Source organism: Dromiciops gliroides, chromosome 2 (assembly GCF_019393635.1).
Source record: "Dromiciops gliroides isolate mDroGli1 chromosome 2, mDroGli1.pri, whole genome shotgun sequence".
Classification (NCBI taxonomy): Eukaryota; Metazoa; Chordata; class Mammalia; order Microbiotheria; family Microbiotheriidae; genus Dromiciops; species Dromiciops gliroides.
The window spans coordinates 502567428-502584788 of record NC_057862.1 but is presented as its reverse complement, the minus strand read 5'-3'; the positions used below and the strand labels follow the sequence as shown (position 1 = coordinate 502584788).

At 36.8% G+C, this 17361-nt stretch overlaps 1 protein-coding gene across 1 annotated transcript in view; it reads right to left on the bottom strand.

Annotated features, from left to right (window-relative positions):
* The window catches only part of MYT1L (myelin transcription factor 1 like), a 730598-nt gene that overhangs the window by 625526 nt on the left and 87711 nt on the right, over positions 1 to 17361 (bottom strand). The window contains exon 4 of the mRNA XM_043981893.1: positions 8246 to 8338. The gene's annotated coding sequence lies outside the window, so the exon portion shown is untranslated. The remainder of the gene's footprint in view (positions 1 to 8245; positions 8339 to 17361) is intronic.

The window sequence follows — 17361 nt, the reverse complement described above, 5'->3', positions numbered from 1 at the left end:
GGTTGACAAATTTGAGCTTAATCTCTTTATGAATACTACACATCTATAACATGTAAGTTTAGTATGTGTGTGTTGTAGCAGGATGGCAGGGAGATTGGGAAAGATCTGTGACCAAAGGCAGGGTTTAAACTATTTAAGAGAAGTTCAGAGAAGCTAAGGGGCAGCAGTAAAGGAGTAGAGCTTTCCAGAGCTGGGGTTCCAGACAATTCAGACACAGAGTCATGACATGGAGTGGAACAGCAAGAAGGCCAGTGTATCTGAATCATAGACATAGAAGAGACCAAGGTGATAGAATACTGGAAAGGGAAGAAGGAGGGACCAGGCTATGAAGTACTTTAAGTACTAAACAGAAGACTTTATATTTGATCCTGGCTATAATAGGGAGCCTTTGAAGTTTATTGAATGGGGGGGTGTGGTGGGGAGGGAGGAAGATGTGGTCAGACTTGCACTTCAGCAAAATCACTTTGTTAGCTGAGTAGAGGAAGGTGGATTGGAGTGGGAAGAATCTAGAGTCAGGGAGACCAATTAGGAGGCTACTTCAATAGTCTATGTAAGAAGTGATCAGGGCATGAACTAGGGTGGTGCCTGTGTGAATGGCGAGAATGAAAGTAGAAACAAAAAGATCTGACAACAGATTGAATAAGTTGGGTGACTGTGAGTGAGGATTCAAGAATGACTAAATTTGTGAACCTGACTAACTGGGAGGATGTTAGTACTAGGGTTGGATATATAAATATGGGAATCATTTGCAAATGTATGATAATTAAATCCATGGGAGCTGATGAAATCCTCAAGTGAGACTATATAAAGGGAAAAAAGAAGAGAGCTCAGGACAGAGCTTTAGGGGACATCCACAGTTAGTGTGCTTTAACGGCATTAGAAGGAGCAGTCAGAGAGGCAGGAGGGAGTGAACAATGTCACAGAAACCTAGAAAGCAGTGAGTATCCAGTATGAGATGGTGGTCAGTACTGTCAAAGGCTACAGAAATGCAAGAAGAATGAGGACTGGGCAAAGGTGCATGTAAAAGACTTTCCCTTGGAAAGAAGGGCCACCTCTTCATCAGCAAAAGGAGTGAAGGAGGACATGGCTGGAAACCATTAAGGGTCTATGTTAAACATTAAGGAATGAATCTAGGCAGAGAATCAGGGATCAGAAGGAGAAGTCCTTTGTGGGAGGCGAGTCATTCGATTTGGCAAGATCTTCTCTGGAGATTCAAACTTGTGGCTTCCAGTGATAGTATATCCTGGAGGAATTTGGGTGTGTGTGAGAGAGAGAGAGTGTGTATGTGTGTGTGTGTGAGAGAGAGAGAGAGTGTGAGTGTGTGTGTGAGAGTGTGTGAGAGAGAGAGAGTGTGAGTGTGTGTGTGTGTGAGAGGGTGTGAGTATGTGTGTGAGAGAGAGCGTGAGTGTGAGAGGGTGTGAGTGTGTGTGTGAGAGAGAGTGTGAGTGTGTGTGTGTGTGTGTGTGTGAGAGAGAGAGAGGGTGTGAGTGTTTAAGGTAGTTAGATGGATGGATAGGAAGACAGGTGGCATAGTAGGCAGGAGGGATAGTCAGGGGAGTCCAGTAAGGAGGAGTTGGCATGAGGTGAAAAGGCTAAAAAAAACTGCAGGGGTGGGAGGTGCATCAGGGGAAGCCAGGGAACTTGTGCCTTGTGACATGTCCCAGCGACGGCCATTGTAGTGCTGGAGACAGAGCAGAGAGAATATGGGAAAAAGAGAAATGCACATTGAGTCTGGGAAGATTGGTTGGGGCCAGGTTGAGAAGGGCTTCAAAAACTAAATAGAGGAGTTTATATTTGGTTCCCAAGGCAAAAGCCATTGAAATTTATGGAGGAGGGAAGTGACATAGTTGGGTCTATAATTAAGGAAATAACTTTAGCAGCTATATGGGGGATAATGTGGAGTTCAAGGAGAGAATTGAGATAGGAAGACCAATTAGGAAGTTAAAATAATCTAGCCAAGAGGTGACATGGCCCTCAACTAAAGTGGTAGCTCTATGACTAGAGAAGAGGTGTCAGATGTAAGAGACATTTTAGAGATAAAAATAGTTAGGTTTGGCAACTTATTGGATATATGACATAAGAAAGTGATGAGTTGAGGTTAATATCAAGGTTATGAACCCACGGGACTAATAGAATGATGCTGCCTAAAAGAGAAATAGGCAAATTTGTAAGACAGGTACATTTGGGGAAAAGAGTGCGTTCTGTTTTAGATATGTTGAGGTTGGGAGATCTCTAGGACGTAGTTTATGATGTCCAAAAGGTAATTGCTGATGAAGAACTGGAGCCCATGGGACAGACTAGAGATAGACATATAGAATTGGGAGTCATTGCCATAGAAATGATTATTAAACCCATGGGAGCAGATGAGGTTACTGAAAAAGTATAAAGAGAAAAGAGTAGAGGGCCTAGGAGAGAGCCTTGGGGAAACCCTGCCCTTATGGGACATGGACTATATGAGGAGCCAGTAAGAGAGACTGAAGAATGGTCAGATAGGTAGAGAGACAAGCAAAAGAACAAGAGAATATCATGAAAGCCTTTATCTCATGTAACAGAGGGACTGGCAAAATTTTCAAATGCTACTAGTACTAGACTGAAATATTACTGGGAATTGGTCAATGAAATAAATAAGAATCCAATAAAAAACCTTTGTTATTTTTCTTGTTCAGGTTTTCAGTCATGTCCAACTCTTCATGACCCCATTTGGGGTTTGTGTGGCAAAGAAACTAGAGTAGTTTGCCATTTCCTTCTCCAGTTCGTTTGGCAGATGGGGAAACTAACATAGATAATGTTAATTTGTAGTTTTCTAGATCAATATTGACATCACTACTCTAGTAGATTGTGAATTCTATGAGAGCAGGGATGGTACTTTTATATAAATTTTATATCTCTACCAATGCCTACCTCAGTTTCTAAACATTTGTCACATAACTATGTCCTCAGGGTCTAATGAGGCTCAGGGCTATTTGGTCCTACACTAAATGGTACTAATGTACCATGAGTTTTTGAGTTCTTCTGTCTGTTTTCTATACATTTTCTATCTTCTTCCTTACTGTTAGACTAAATCTTCTAATTTGCTATTTATAGTCTGCTGAATTCAAGAACAAAGATTTTAGAGCTTGGAAGGAGCCTTGCATTGAACTCCCCCATTTTTACAAATAAAAACCTAGGCAGAAAGGGGTTAAATGATTTATCCAGGTTCACACAGCTAGTGAGTGTTTGAGGTAGAAATTGAATGCAGCTCATTCTAACTCCAAGTTCAATGCCCCATCATGGATTATCTTCCAGGTAATCAAAATAGTTCAAGTTTGGCATATAAAAGTTAGTTTTTAATGATAATGGTCTCTTTAATAAGTTATGTAAGTGAGCTGTAGAACATGCTTCTTCTAATATGATTGGAAAAAATGGTAGATGGGAGTGTAGTGTAGTAGAAATGGACAGAAGTAAGAGGAAAAGGGTTTGAATTCTAGCTGTATTACTGTGTAATTTGCTTCTCTTCTTTATGTATTATGGGGCATTGTGAGGGAAGATGGGTAAGATTAGGTGATTTCTAAGGTATTGTTCAGCTGTAAACCTTATGATCCTAAGCTTTTTTTTTTTTTTTTTGGTTGTCAGTCATATCCAAGATTGGTAACATTGCCAGTTAGGTAATGTGTTTTTGCGAATATGAACACATGCACACAAAAACGATGCTTGGCTCCCACTCCTAAACAAGCATATATATGCTTTCCTTTATACTTGTATACTAAATCTCCCCCCCCTTTTAAACTTTTCTAAAGGCTAAGAATTAGGAACACAATTATAAATTGGCTGATTGTCTATCTGTAATGTTCATGTTGGCTAGCTTAATATTTGCAACTTTCTTCCCTCCCTGTTTATGATAACTTTCCCCTTAAAAAAAAGAGAGTCTTGGCACCACAACCACCAATAAAAATGGGGCTAGAGAAAAAATCTGAAAATAGATCATATGTCCAGAACATTTTCTATCTGGGACTATAATATACCAAATTCTTGTGATGGGGGCCAGAATAGGCACAGAATCAATATTTTCTTACTAAGTGATTAAAAACCTGTTTTTATGAAGGTGCATTTGTGCATTAGCTACATGCTTTGGTTGAATGGAGCTACCTAATGTAGATTAACCTTGGTATGTAAGCTAATAAATTCCATCTAAGTTTGGGAAGAAAAAAGAAATAACACAGTACTGCTTGCTGGTGTATGATCCTAGAGAGAAGTGCATCTGGAAGGCAGTAATATTTGATAACAGCTAGAATATCTGGTTGCTACTTTGGGCTGGCCCTATTGCTGACTTGCTATGCAGACATAAGAATGTCACACATTTTCATTACTAAATTATTTTTCTATAAAACAAAGATGCTAATTTGGAATTATGAGGTACTTTATTGGAAAACGGAACATCCTGCTCTACAAAGTAATAGAAACATCTTTTCAAAGGCCACAAAATAAATATAAGATCTCATTTATGTTTTTGATGAAAGACCCAGGTTGATGATTTTTCACTAAAGTGATACACACTCTTTTCCTCAGATGTATTGTGTCCTTCCCTAACTCTTTCATGGTGTACTTGACACTGGTAAAGTTCTCTCCCCTCCTATTTGCAAATTAATTTTCATTGATCCTTTAAATCCCAACTCAGATGCCACCTCTTCCATGAAGCCTTCATCAACTGCTCCCTTACTTCCAAATTCATAAGATCATAGATTTAGAACTAAAAGGGAACTTAGAGGTCATTAATTGAGTCCAATTACCTTTCTTTACAGATGAGAAAATGATACAGAGAGAGTTAAATAATTTGCTCCAGGGTTACACAGCAAGTCGAAGTCTGCAGTTGAATTTGAATTCAAATCTTCCTGATTCTAAGTAATCATTACTTATTTTGTTGTATGTCTTTCTCAAGCAATTATAATGTCATGTTGGGTATTATAGTTATCTTTGTTTGGATCTTAAACCCTTCCTTGAGAATGCAAGTTCGATAGGTTCAGTGTGGATAGCACTGAATCTTATCTGAACTTTTTTCTTCCCAAGAACCTATTACGAAGAGCTTTAAAAGTACCTACTCAATAATTTTATTGTTGAATGAAATGAATGAATGAATATAAGGAAAATTCTGATTTGGAATTCTTATATTTTATAGGCTTTCTTTTAAACCTATTTTCTTCCCAGCTTGTCCTCATGCTCTATTCTCTCCATGCCACCTCTGCCTGGTTTCTACCATCTAAGCTTGTTTCTAAGTCTTGTTTTATTTTTTCTTTTTGCCTCACTTGGCTTATGCAGATGTTATCTAGTCATACCCCCACATTCTTTTCTTGTGCAGCTGATTTTTTAAAACCCATGTGTATGAATTTTACATTTACCCCAGTGTACTTCATCTTATTAGATTTGTTTCATCATCTTTGCCTTATTAAGATCTTTGGTGGGGCAGCTGGTGGGGCAGTGGATAGAGCACTGGCCTCAGAGTCAGGAGGACCTGAGTTCAAATCTGACTTCAGACACTTAACACTAGCTGTGTGACCCTGGGCAAGTCACTTAACCCCAATTGCCTCACCAAAAAAACCCAAAACAAAACAAAGAAACAAAAAAATATCTTTGGTAATCCCATTTCTGTTGGCCAACATTTTAGCTATCCCTGTCAACTTTCTGCCTTCCACAAAAGCAGGCTTCATCTATATCACTAATAAACAGGTAGGATAGAATAAGGACAAGGTGGTATTTCTACATCCTTTCAGGTGGATATGAATCCTTTACTCACCACTCTTTCAGATCAGTTATTTGGATGATCTTTAATCCACCTCACTGTAATATTATCTAGCTAATATTTTCCTATTTGGCCTTCATGGCTATTTTGAGAGACTTTGACCAAAGCATTGTTGGAATCCAGAAATATGTCTATAATAACTCATATAATAAATCATCTAATTACATTTACAGAAAGGACAATGTATTTTAGTACTAGAAGTTTAAATTACTATAACTATTTAAAATCATACTTTTTCACTCTTTTTTTTTTGAAAAAATTTACTTTACTTAGAATTGTCTTTTCCAAAAAGTAGCATCTTACAGATTTGAGCAGAAAAGCTTTTCAAAGTTGAGATATAATCTATATTTGAATATTTGTAATGTCAAAAATAATGTTACTCATTTTCAGAGAATCATGTAGTTGGAAGGGACCTTAGAGATCCTGAGGAGTCCAAATTCCTTCCCAATATAGAAATCAGGTGATCATATATTATATACAGATATGTAAGTCAGATGCTATCAGAGTGCTTTTACTACCAAGTTCCATGTGCTGATCAAAAAGGAGCACAATTTCCAGGGCAATGATTCCTGGTATCTCTGTGCTTTATTTAGTCACAACACATTGCAAGCAAAGCTTTATGAAGGAGGTGGCATTGGAGCGGAGCCTCGAGGTGGAGAGATGAGGCAGATGGCATCCCAAGTAAAGAGAAGAATGTGAGTAAGAACACAAGGGTGAGAATGGGTGGGGAATATTGAATAGTCTGGTTTGATTAGAGCATAGAATGCATGAAGGGAAGTAGTGTAAAATAAAACTAGAAAAGTAGGCTAGAGTCCGTTTTTAGAGGGCATTGAATGTTAGGATAGGGAGTTTGTATAGTTAGCAAAGAAGAGAAACTGAAATCTTTTGAACCAATGGGTAGTGTGATCATATTATATGCAGTAGGAAAAGTAAATGTTAATTATCTGTTCAAGAGACTAGATTGAGGAGGCGAAGAGAAGGGAGAGTGGTTAATAGGTAATTGTAAGAGTCAGGATGAAAGTTACTCAGGCCTGAACTGGGTCAGTAGGAATGGAAAGTAAAGGACAGTTTCAAGAAGATACTACAAAGGTAGAATCAACAGGACTTGGCAAAATGACTGGATTAGATAGAGTTTTAGACTCAGGAATAACTACAGGATGAAAAGATCATAGATTTAAAGCTACAGGGGATTTTATAGGTCATCTAATAAAACTTCCTCATTTTGATGATATGACTGACCTCCAGAAAAGTTGTTACTTGTTCAAAGTATCACAATATAAGTAGCATAGCCAAAATTCAAATCCAGGTCCTCTGACTTCATAAATAGTACTTTCCCCATTACACTTGGGAAGACTTAGAGTGAAGAGTCAAATTTGGTTATGAAAGTTCACACCTAGAAAAATGGTACCATTCCCTACATAAAGAGGCCAGAAAGTTGAGGTGTGGTAGAATGGATGATGAATCTGATTTTGAACGTTCTATGTTTGAAGGATTAATAGAATATCTAAGTGGAGAGGTCCATCATGCAGTTAGAAATGTGGGTCTAGTGAGAAATTGGGGGCCAGAGATATGGATTTGTATGCACTCTTCATTCCAATGTTACTTGAAGATTAGAGTGAAGATCATTAAGTGATAGAGTAGAATAAGAGACAACTAATTGCTGAGGACAGAAGAGAAGGGAAAAATAATAGAAGTCACTGAAAGACTGGGAAGGAATGGATACACTCTTCATAGGAGAATCAGAAAAATTCATTAACATCGATGCCAAAACAGAAGAGAGCATTAAGAAACAAATAAATCTATAGGGTCAATTGCTGTAGAGATTTCAAGGAGGATGAAGACAAAGACAGGAACTCTGAATCATGGGCATAAATAGCACTAAAGGAAAAAAGCTTCCTCACTTTCTTCATTGGCATTGTGATTGCATTGATATAGATAATTTCACTAATGATTGAAACTGAAATCCATCAACACCTTTTTATTGACTGGGTGATTTGTATCCATGTTCTACTATTAATCCTTCTGTCAAGATCCACCTAACTCACTAGAGAGGCCTGACACTCCATCCACTGGAGTCATGGAGATGAATTCAAATCAAGCCTCAGATACTTACTAGTTCTATGATCCTGGACAAGTCACTTAACCTTTGTCTACTTCAGTTTCCCCAACTGTAAAATGGAGGTAATAACAGAACCTACCTTCCAGGATTATTGTGATGGTCAAATGAGATAATATTTGTAGAATGGGTAGCACAGTGCCTGGAGCATAGTAGGTACTTAATAAATGTTTGATCTTCCTCCTCCTCTCCCATTAAAAACAAAACATTTTGGGGAAGCCATGGAGCCCTTGAAATAACTATTGAGTATTCCTTTCTCTTGTTGCATGATCATCTCACCTGCTTTCTGTGGATCATTATTTTATACCATTATTTGCATGCAAGTCACTATTGGTAATATATTGCGGTCTACTTACATCCACTGTTTCTCTTCACTGTTCCTTGGGTCATCCACAATTTTGATTGTTCAAAGACTGTAGCATTCCATGGTTTGCTCCCAAAAAGCATCACTAAAAGAACATTAGTATTTTTAAAAGTGGGTTTTTGTACTAGGGAATAAATTGGAATTGTTTTAACACGTTACACAATTTCTCAAGTGAAATCCAGCTCACTGTATTTCTTCTATTCAATTCTCTACCAAAGTTATTGCCCATCTTCAGTGTTAGCCATATTAGTAAAATTAGTCATGGATTAACTAAGAAAATTATCTAGCCAACTGAATATTAAAGTCTGGACAAGAAGTATTATTTAGCTGTTTGGGTTTTACTTTGTGACTTGATTCTATTCTGAGCCATCGCATAGGCACTTTGTAGTTTTCTGGGTCTTGGTGAAATGAGTAAAATGTTTTACTCAAACAGGAGTATTTATGGGGCCTTGCCATCTGCAAGGGATCACTATTCTAAAGGGACTCTGAGTAGAATCTACCCCATGATGGTAGAGAACAGCTCTAGTAAACATAAATCTCTGTGTTTTATGATTAAATTAATATCAGATGATGAAAAACAAAAACAAAAATAAAAACCCCTAAAGTTGTGGTTTCAACTCTTATGGAATCTTGGATGATCTTAAGATATACATGGGCAATACCTTGATGAAGTAGGGTCTTTAAACTGTGTTTTGATGTACAAAATAAATGCTTTTAATTAATGATCATCTAACAATAAACACAGTGGGCTCATATTTACTACACTTTTCAGTCAAAGGTGTTACATGAAATTGTGATATTATAGAAAATTGTTTGTGAAAGATACTTATATTTTCATGATGGGTACCCTGTATATATGTGTAGATCATCTTCATCAACACTGTATAAAGCTGAGAAGGTAGCAAGTTGTTATTAAGGTCTTCTCATATGCTTCCCCACCCCCCGTTGTCTTCTCTGAGAGCTTTCCAATTGTTTAATATCGTTACTTTTTTCATATATCTTGAAAATTATCACTCAATGTTTTCAAAATTCTCCAAGTTACATCAAAAGTTTTTTTTCTGTTTGTACTTAGTCTGGTTTAGCTGTTCTTTTCACCTTTATCTTTATTGTTATTTGTACTCCCTTATATAATGCAATGGGGACTGAGGGGTTAGAGTTCAAATGTGGTAGCTCTGCTCTCATCAACGACAAAATAACTTACTGAATAAAACACTGACAAATCTGTTCCAATTCTCCTGTGTTTGTTCTCCCAGTTTCATTTATATAAATTTCTGAAAATATCTGATTTAATTGCATTTTAGACAAAACTTTCTACAGACATGCCCCCCCCTAGCTATTTTGAAAGTTTATACTGTTTGTATATATGTTCAATCTCTTTCTGACTACATTAGTAAAAACACAAATTCTGGCAGTTTCTAGCAAGACAGAAAGTTTTTGAGAATGTTCTCAGCAAAAGACCATGTCTGCTATCTGAGAACCAGGCTAGACATGTACAAAGAGGTTCATCACCCATAAGTTGGTCACTGGCTTATACATCATTCTGTGGTAGCAATTCTTCCTCAGTTACAAAGCAGTAACTATTCCTTAGACTCCATGCAACTGAAGAGCAGAGACTCATATTTTCTACTCATTTGTCATTCATAGCCAAGAACCTTTTCTGGGTCTCTAGACATCCCCCAAAAAAGTGCTTTCAAACTGACTGACAGCTGGGCTTGCAGACAAAAATATTGGATAGGGGAGTGAAATTAGTGGACAAGGGTTGGTTAAAAATTATAAGACGTTAGTGAATTGGAAAGTTATTGTGAAATTCAAGCAATCTATATTTTGGAGGAATATTGCCATTCACACTTGGACTTGTGAGCATGAGGAAAATCATTGTATAGTCTCCAAAGATGTCTCTCTTTCCAAATGCATACTCTACACACATTACTGAAAGCCAGACTATCAAATCAGACTTTTTTGGTCTGAAAATTAAATTAAATTAAAAATTAAAAAGTCATATTAACTTGCTGAATAAGGTTATCTTTCTCATTGATCTTCCTCCATCGGATTTGGGACTTAATTTGGGAGATAATAGCATCTACAGCTGGACCTCTTAGATCAAGACTTAATCTAGGCAGCTATTTTCTTTCCAATATAGAAAAAATTATTGAGAAATACTAATCAAGAAAGTGACAAAAGCTAAAGGAGGTGAAATTTTTCTTTTGATGGGAAATACTAATTACACGTCACTAATTTATCCTATAGATAATGTACTTGAGGAATTATACAACCCTATTACTTGGAGTTCATTCTATGGTATATTATATAGAACAACAATCAGGTTATGTTTTATTATAGAACATGACATTTGAAAAGGATTAATATAAATATTTGGAATTCTGGGTAAAAAAAAAGAATTTAAGGAAGAAAATATGCCATTTTAGCATTATGAAGTGGAAAAAGCAATGAATTTGGGTCAGAAGACCTGAATTCAAATCTTCCCTCTTTTTCTTATTTTCCATGCTGCTGTGGCACTGGGAAATGTTATAGCTCAGTGGTCTGCATCCCCCTCCCTCCCTGGTTCAGTGCAATAAGATTCACAGAGAGGGGGTTTAATCTGTCCCTTGGTGTGTCCATTCTATTGTTCCTTAACTCATGTTCCTGGGAACAGATTTGGTGTGCTAGGAAGGTGGCTTTAGGAGACAGGTTCCCCAGTGTAGGGATCCCAAGGTTGGCAAGAGATAAGCACAGTCTTCTAGGAGGTAAAGGGATAGGCAGGCTGAAGTACACTGGAGGGGAAGAAGGGGGAAGAAGCATGCTCCCCCATATTTTCATCTCAGGTCAAAGTCTTAGTCACATAATTCTTGACATAGCTGAAGTAATGAGCAAGTCAATTTATTTATTTTGGTTTTTTACAAGGCAATTGGGGTTAAGTGACTTTCCCAGGGTCACACAGCTAGTAAGTGTTAAGTGTCTGAGGCTGGATTTGAGCTCAGGTCCTTCTGAATCCAGGGCCAGTGCTCTATCCACTGTGCCACCTAGCTGCCCTGAGCAAGTCACTTTATACCTTTGGGCTTTAGTGAATAAGAATTCATTAGGCACCTGCTATGTACACTTCATGTTTATTGTAAAGACCCTTACTCCTCTCTTAAGTCCCCAAATAAATCTCATCCTTCAGACTTACAGAAGTTTGTTTAGTTCATCATCAGCTCTTTCAACTGGCCTTCATCACTCTGCTAAACTTCTAATCATTATTGATCTTTCTTCCTTCCTGTCTCAGAAGATGCTGTATCCCTACTCTTTCCTTACATTTAATCTTCAGCCCAAAATTGCTCAATGTATTCCAAGTGAAAATTTCTTGTTTCTTATTATACCAGTACCTGTTCTAATATGGAGTGCTTTGCCAGGAGTTAGAGAACTTGAGAATACTTTCAAACCAGTCCAATTTTACGCAACATAAAAGAAATAGATTTTCAACTACTATGAGTGTCTTAAGTGACTCTAACTTTCCCTCCCAGTATTCCACACTGTTTGGAGTTCTCACTGTTTTGAGTTAAGGCATTGAAAACTCCTATCAAAAAGAAAAAAAATATTGTAGGGGAGGAAGCATGAAAAGATACTATCAACCATTAATATTTTAACTTGCACTGAATTGAAATTCAACAAGTGCTAATTTAGTATCTACTATTTATAAGATGTTATAAAAGGTGCTACAGATAAGATGAATGAATGAATGAATGAATGAAATGAAATGAATGATTACAAGATGTTTAAGTGAAAAAGCATTTATCAAGTACTTATTAGTAGAAAGCATTGTTCTAAGACAAGACAGAAATGACACAGCAAGCAGTTCTAAAAGGGAATTATAGTCTTTATCCCCACCTTTACCTGCAAATAAAATTTAAGGGAGTGGGGCCAATACAAAGGATGATTTTCCATGCTGCTCTGGCGTTGGGAAATGTGATAGCTCAGTGGTCTGCATCCCCCTCCCTCCCTGGTTCAGTGCAGTCAGTTTTACAGAGAGACGGTTTGATCTGTCCCTTGGTGTGTCCAATCTATTGTTCCTTAACTCATGTTCTTGGGAACAGATTTGGTGAGCTAGGAAGGTGGCATTAGGAGACAGGTTCCCCAGTGAAGGGACCCCAAGGTTGTCAAGAGATAAGCACAGTTTTCTATGAGGTAAAGGGATAGGCAGGTTGAAGGACACTGAAGGGGAAGAAGGGGGAAGAAGCATGTTCCCTCATATTTTCATCTCAGGTCAAAATCTTAGTCACATAATTCTTGATATAGCTCTATGACACAGAAACTGCTCTCAAAGAGTTTATAATATAAAAGGAACAGAATGGGATTCAGGGATAGCAAAGAGAAGAACTGAAAAGGGTACATTGCAGAGACATCTGGGTATTTCAGGCTAATGAAGCTTCAAACCATGGATACTTCCCAGAGGGCAGATGTAGGTAAGGTACCACAGAATGAAGACAAAAGTATAATGAAGAGCCTGGACACCAGGTAGGGGAGCCCCTTTTATGACTATATTTCTTTTTAATAACAGAATGACTAATGTAGGTGTTTATGTGCTTAAGATAGAGGACATGTCCCTACAGGCTCTTTCCCTTATTTCTGCAAGGTTGGAAACAATTCAGATTTGCCTCAGATGCTATGGGAAAATGGAGGGTTCCCCAAAGACAAAAAACCTTGCTTCAATTGGTGGCCTTGTTGGCTAGGGATATAATAAAACTTTCCATGGGGCTTTGGTTTTGATTTAGTCTATTTCAACCCCAAAGACTGTTTTTAAACTTCAGTTTTACATTTAATTCATATTTTAGCACCTCCTTCATCATCACCACCACAATCATCATCACCGCCATCATCATCATGTAAAGCGATAACATTTTGCCTTGGCTTGTGATTCCATCCCTGGCACTAGCATCTGCTGAGGGAAAAGCTCTTTATTAATGGAGATCAGCAACTTTCTCTAACTTACGGCAGTATGTGTTAGAGGGGAGACCTGAATTCAGGTAGTTCAGAATCCAAAGTTGACTCTCCAACTCTGGGATTCGTAATTCTGCAATAATGAGCTTATTTTTTTTCATTATTTTGATCACTCTATTTCATTCCAACTGGTTTATTTTATAAAACTATGCATTTTATTTGGGGGAGTTTCAAACATATTTTGAGAAGGGGAACTTAATGCTTTACCATAGTAACAAAAGGGTCTACAAAACACAAAGGTTGGAGCCCATATTCTTACTTTTGCTAAGGATGAAGTTAAAGTGCCTCTCCTATAGGCATTATAATGATAACACATAAGTAATATTTTATATATTATTTATACTCATATATTATACAGTTATATAATATTGTTGTTTATAATACATAGCATGTACTGTATTACAAATACTATAATATATAACAAATGCTATATTATATAGTATATGTAAGGCATCTCTGCATTATGCTGTGTCCCTATCAGCTATTAGAATTTAATATCTTAAACCTGCCAAAAGACTTTTCGGTCTTCCAGGATATTTTATATATGCCTATAATAATAAATAATAGATAACAAAGATATATTATATCTAAACCTTTTGTTTCTCTAAACAAAAACAAATGCAAAAAAACTTTGTTAGCATGATTACATATGTTACTGAATAAAGGGACAAAATATAGCATAAAATAACTTTCTTAACTATGATCAGTCCAATTCAGGCATTATTTACAATTTTGGATCTTGAAAATCAAATGCATGGTAGACTTGCCTCCTGGAACTTTCTACAATTAAACTATGTCTACTAAGATGAAATTTAATAGGGATATATGCAATGTGTACTAGATGAGGGAAATATAGCAAGATAACATTTAATCTAAAAAGTTCTTGGGGGTCTTATTGTTGCTTCAATATGAATCAAACATGGGATATGGCATCCCAGAATGTTGATGTTATCTAAATCTAGATCATGTAGGCATAACAACCAGGATTAGGAAGCTTGATTAAGAAAAAATAGGATTTATCTTTGTATAAGGTATGATGTATTGGTCTAAATGTAATTTTTTTCCATACTGCTCTCCAGTTTTCCCAGAATGGTGTTTTTTTTTTTTTTTTTGGTTTTTGTTTCTGTTTTTTGTAGCTGAGGTCTTTGTGTTTATCAAATACTCAGGTATTAGATACATTACACATAGTGACCAGTCATGATTACACAAGACTGATGTTGAAATATTCTAATCATTACAGAGAAGTGCTGGATTTAGGATTTAGAATAAGACACACATCTACATATCTATCTATATATCTACAACTACTGAAGGATTTGTTGTTCTTTTTTCCTAGTGGGGTAAGGGGTTGGAAACCAAGAAAATGATTTTTTTAAAAAATAGAGAACCAGAAATGTGAATTGTTGTATGCATACATGATATAACTTTATTATTAGTTTACTTAGCTATTTTACTTTGCTATAAAAGTCCTTCCTCAGAGTGAGTAATGTATAAATGTTCATCATGGAAAAAATAAAACATCAAGAAAACAAAAAAGAAAAAGAAGAATCAGTTGGCTTGGAAGGTAGTTGGTTTCCATTCACAGAAGGTTGCCAAGAAAAGGCTAGATGGCTTTATTGAAGATGATCTAAAGGAGTTTCTAGAGTATGTATGGATTGGGTTGCATGGACTCTGAGAGTGCTTCGATTATTGTCATTGTGTGAATCCTTATACTTTTTCAGGAGATTATTGTCCCAGGTATCCCAGCTCAATACCTTGGTGTTATCGATTCCTTAACCAAACATTTTGCACATGGGAGTAACCACTCCTGCTGACATTAATATTACTCATCTCAGAGATATAGTTCCAATTTTATGATGCCTTATGCTTTGGAGGTAAATTTGTGATCTCCAAGAGTATACTGCATGAACACAAACTTGAAAAAGTCCCCTCAAGCTAAGGAAGCTATGAATAAATATAGTCTCCATGAGAAACTTTGCCTATCAGTCTTAGACAAGATGAATTAAGTTAAGAGAACCTTATCATGTGTACTAGAAAATGCACCATCTCTGGAGCAAAGACCTGGGTTCCACTCTTACCTCTGACAATTATGAGCTATATGAGCTTGGGCAAGTAATCTCCTATCCCTGAATCTCAGTTCATTCTCTTGTAAAATGTGACAGTTGAACTAGATTTTCTTGGAGGTCCCTTCTAGCTCTATATCTATAATCCTGTGGCCAGAGTTTGACTGCTGGGCAATTATATATTTTTTTCAGACAGAGCAACTCATGATGACCTACTTTCTTCAGGAAGTCTGTCCCCATCTCTCTCACTGCTAGTGGTATTTCTCTGAAATTAACTTCTATTAATACTCTATAGATCTTTTTGTGTGTGAGTATTTCCTGTCTCCCCCATAAGAATATGAGCTTCCTGAGGGCATGGACTATGATTCTGCCCTTTTGTATCATTAATACTTAATGCAATGCCAGGCACATAGTAAGTACTTCATAAATATTTGCTTCTGATTGCCCCTCTAATATGGAGTACAGGAGCTGTGATCTTGCCTGGTGAGGGGAAGAAGTACCCACATAGACTGTTTTTTTTGGTGGGTCAATGGGGGTTAAGTAACTTGCCCAGGGTCACACAGCTAGTAAGTGTCAAGTATCTGAGGCTGGATTTGAACAGAGGTCCTCCTGAATCTAGAGCCAGTGCTTTCTCCACTGCACCACCTAGCTGCCTCCCCTCCCCCACATAGACTCTTAAAGTAAAGATTCCAAGATACCACTTCTTTACCAATGACAATTTCTGTCATATCTAGGAATAAGATAGAAGGTATATTTGGCTCAGCGTGTAGAGTACCTTTATTGTCCTGAATGATATGTTAATCATTCTGACTTCAGGTTTTGTTCTAGAAATAAAGGCATTCTTTCAATTCATCAGGCTACAAGAATTTACAAAGTACCTACTATGTGTCAAGCACTATGCTTGGTGCTAAAATCAATTTTTTAAAAATGAAACTATCTATTATCAAGGAGTATATATATTTTTAAGAGGAGATTTATCTTTCATATGAGTCATTTGGAATCTTATTTAATAAGGACTTTCTTGCTTGTTACCACTAAGCTTTAAGGTGTTAAATTTTTCCCAAAAATTCTCAAAGCCACCCAAGTGGCGAATGTGTCAACTTGTCAGCAATATGACTTGCTCCAGCATTATAAATGAGAATGATTGACATTATAAAGCATCCATGATGCTAATCATAAACTACATGTTACTATCACAACTCCTCATTCTCTTATAGCTCCTAGACCATCGATACTTCTCATTTACAGTGGATAATAGCACAACTTACCAAACACGCTAAAGTAAACCCTATTGTTTTCAGGCTGCAGTGCTTGAGAATTTGGTTTAGAAAAATAGTATTTCTTGCTATCTTACCTAAAATTAATTTGCTGCAGAATTAATTTTTATTTTATGTGACCCTCTGCATATATTTTATTTAGTGCTCTTATAGGAGATTTCATGAGGTTTTCCTTTCTTTTTATAGCTTTGTTTCTAAAATGGAATGCCCCCTGCTTCAATCTATAAGGAGAAACTATCTTCAGAGTAGTTGTGGAATTAGACACTGAAACATTTACATGATCAAGTTGATCAAATGACAATGGAAAATTGTTCTGACTGTTTTGTTGTCTCATTTTAATATCCCCTGAGATGGTGTTCCCACCTCTTCTTCCCCTGGGAAACTCTCAATCATCTAAAAGACCTCACTGTCAGGGATCTTCCCCTGACACTCTGTCACAATGTTCTTTTTCAGAATTTAAGACCATTATCCCAATAAGTAACTAGTTTTTCTATCTTCCTCCTCCCATTTATATATAAGTGTATTGAGAATTACCATATTTGCCATTTTACCCTTTAGTTGCCACCATTTGGACAACATTTTCATCACATCTTTGATTTTAAAGATATTAGTTGCTTTTATCCCAGTCCCTTTTTCTGGATTCTAACAATTCTGTGATAATCCAAAAACTGAAATAATTGAGCTGCTACAGAGTATTCTTTTCATATGCATTCATAAATCTTGTCTTTCCCAGTCTTTTACTTACTGCCATATATTCATCACATTGAGAACTAATTTTGTGTGTGTGTGTGTGT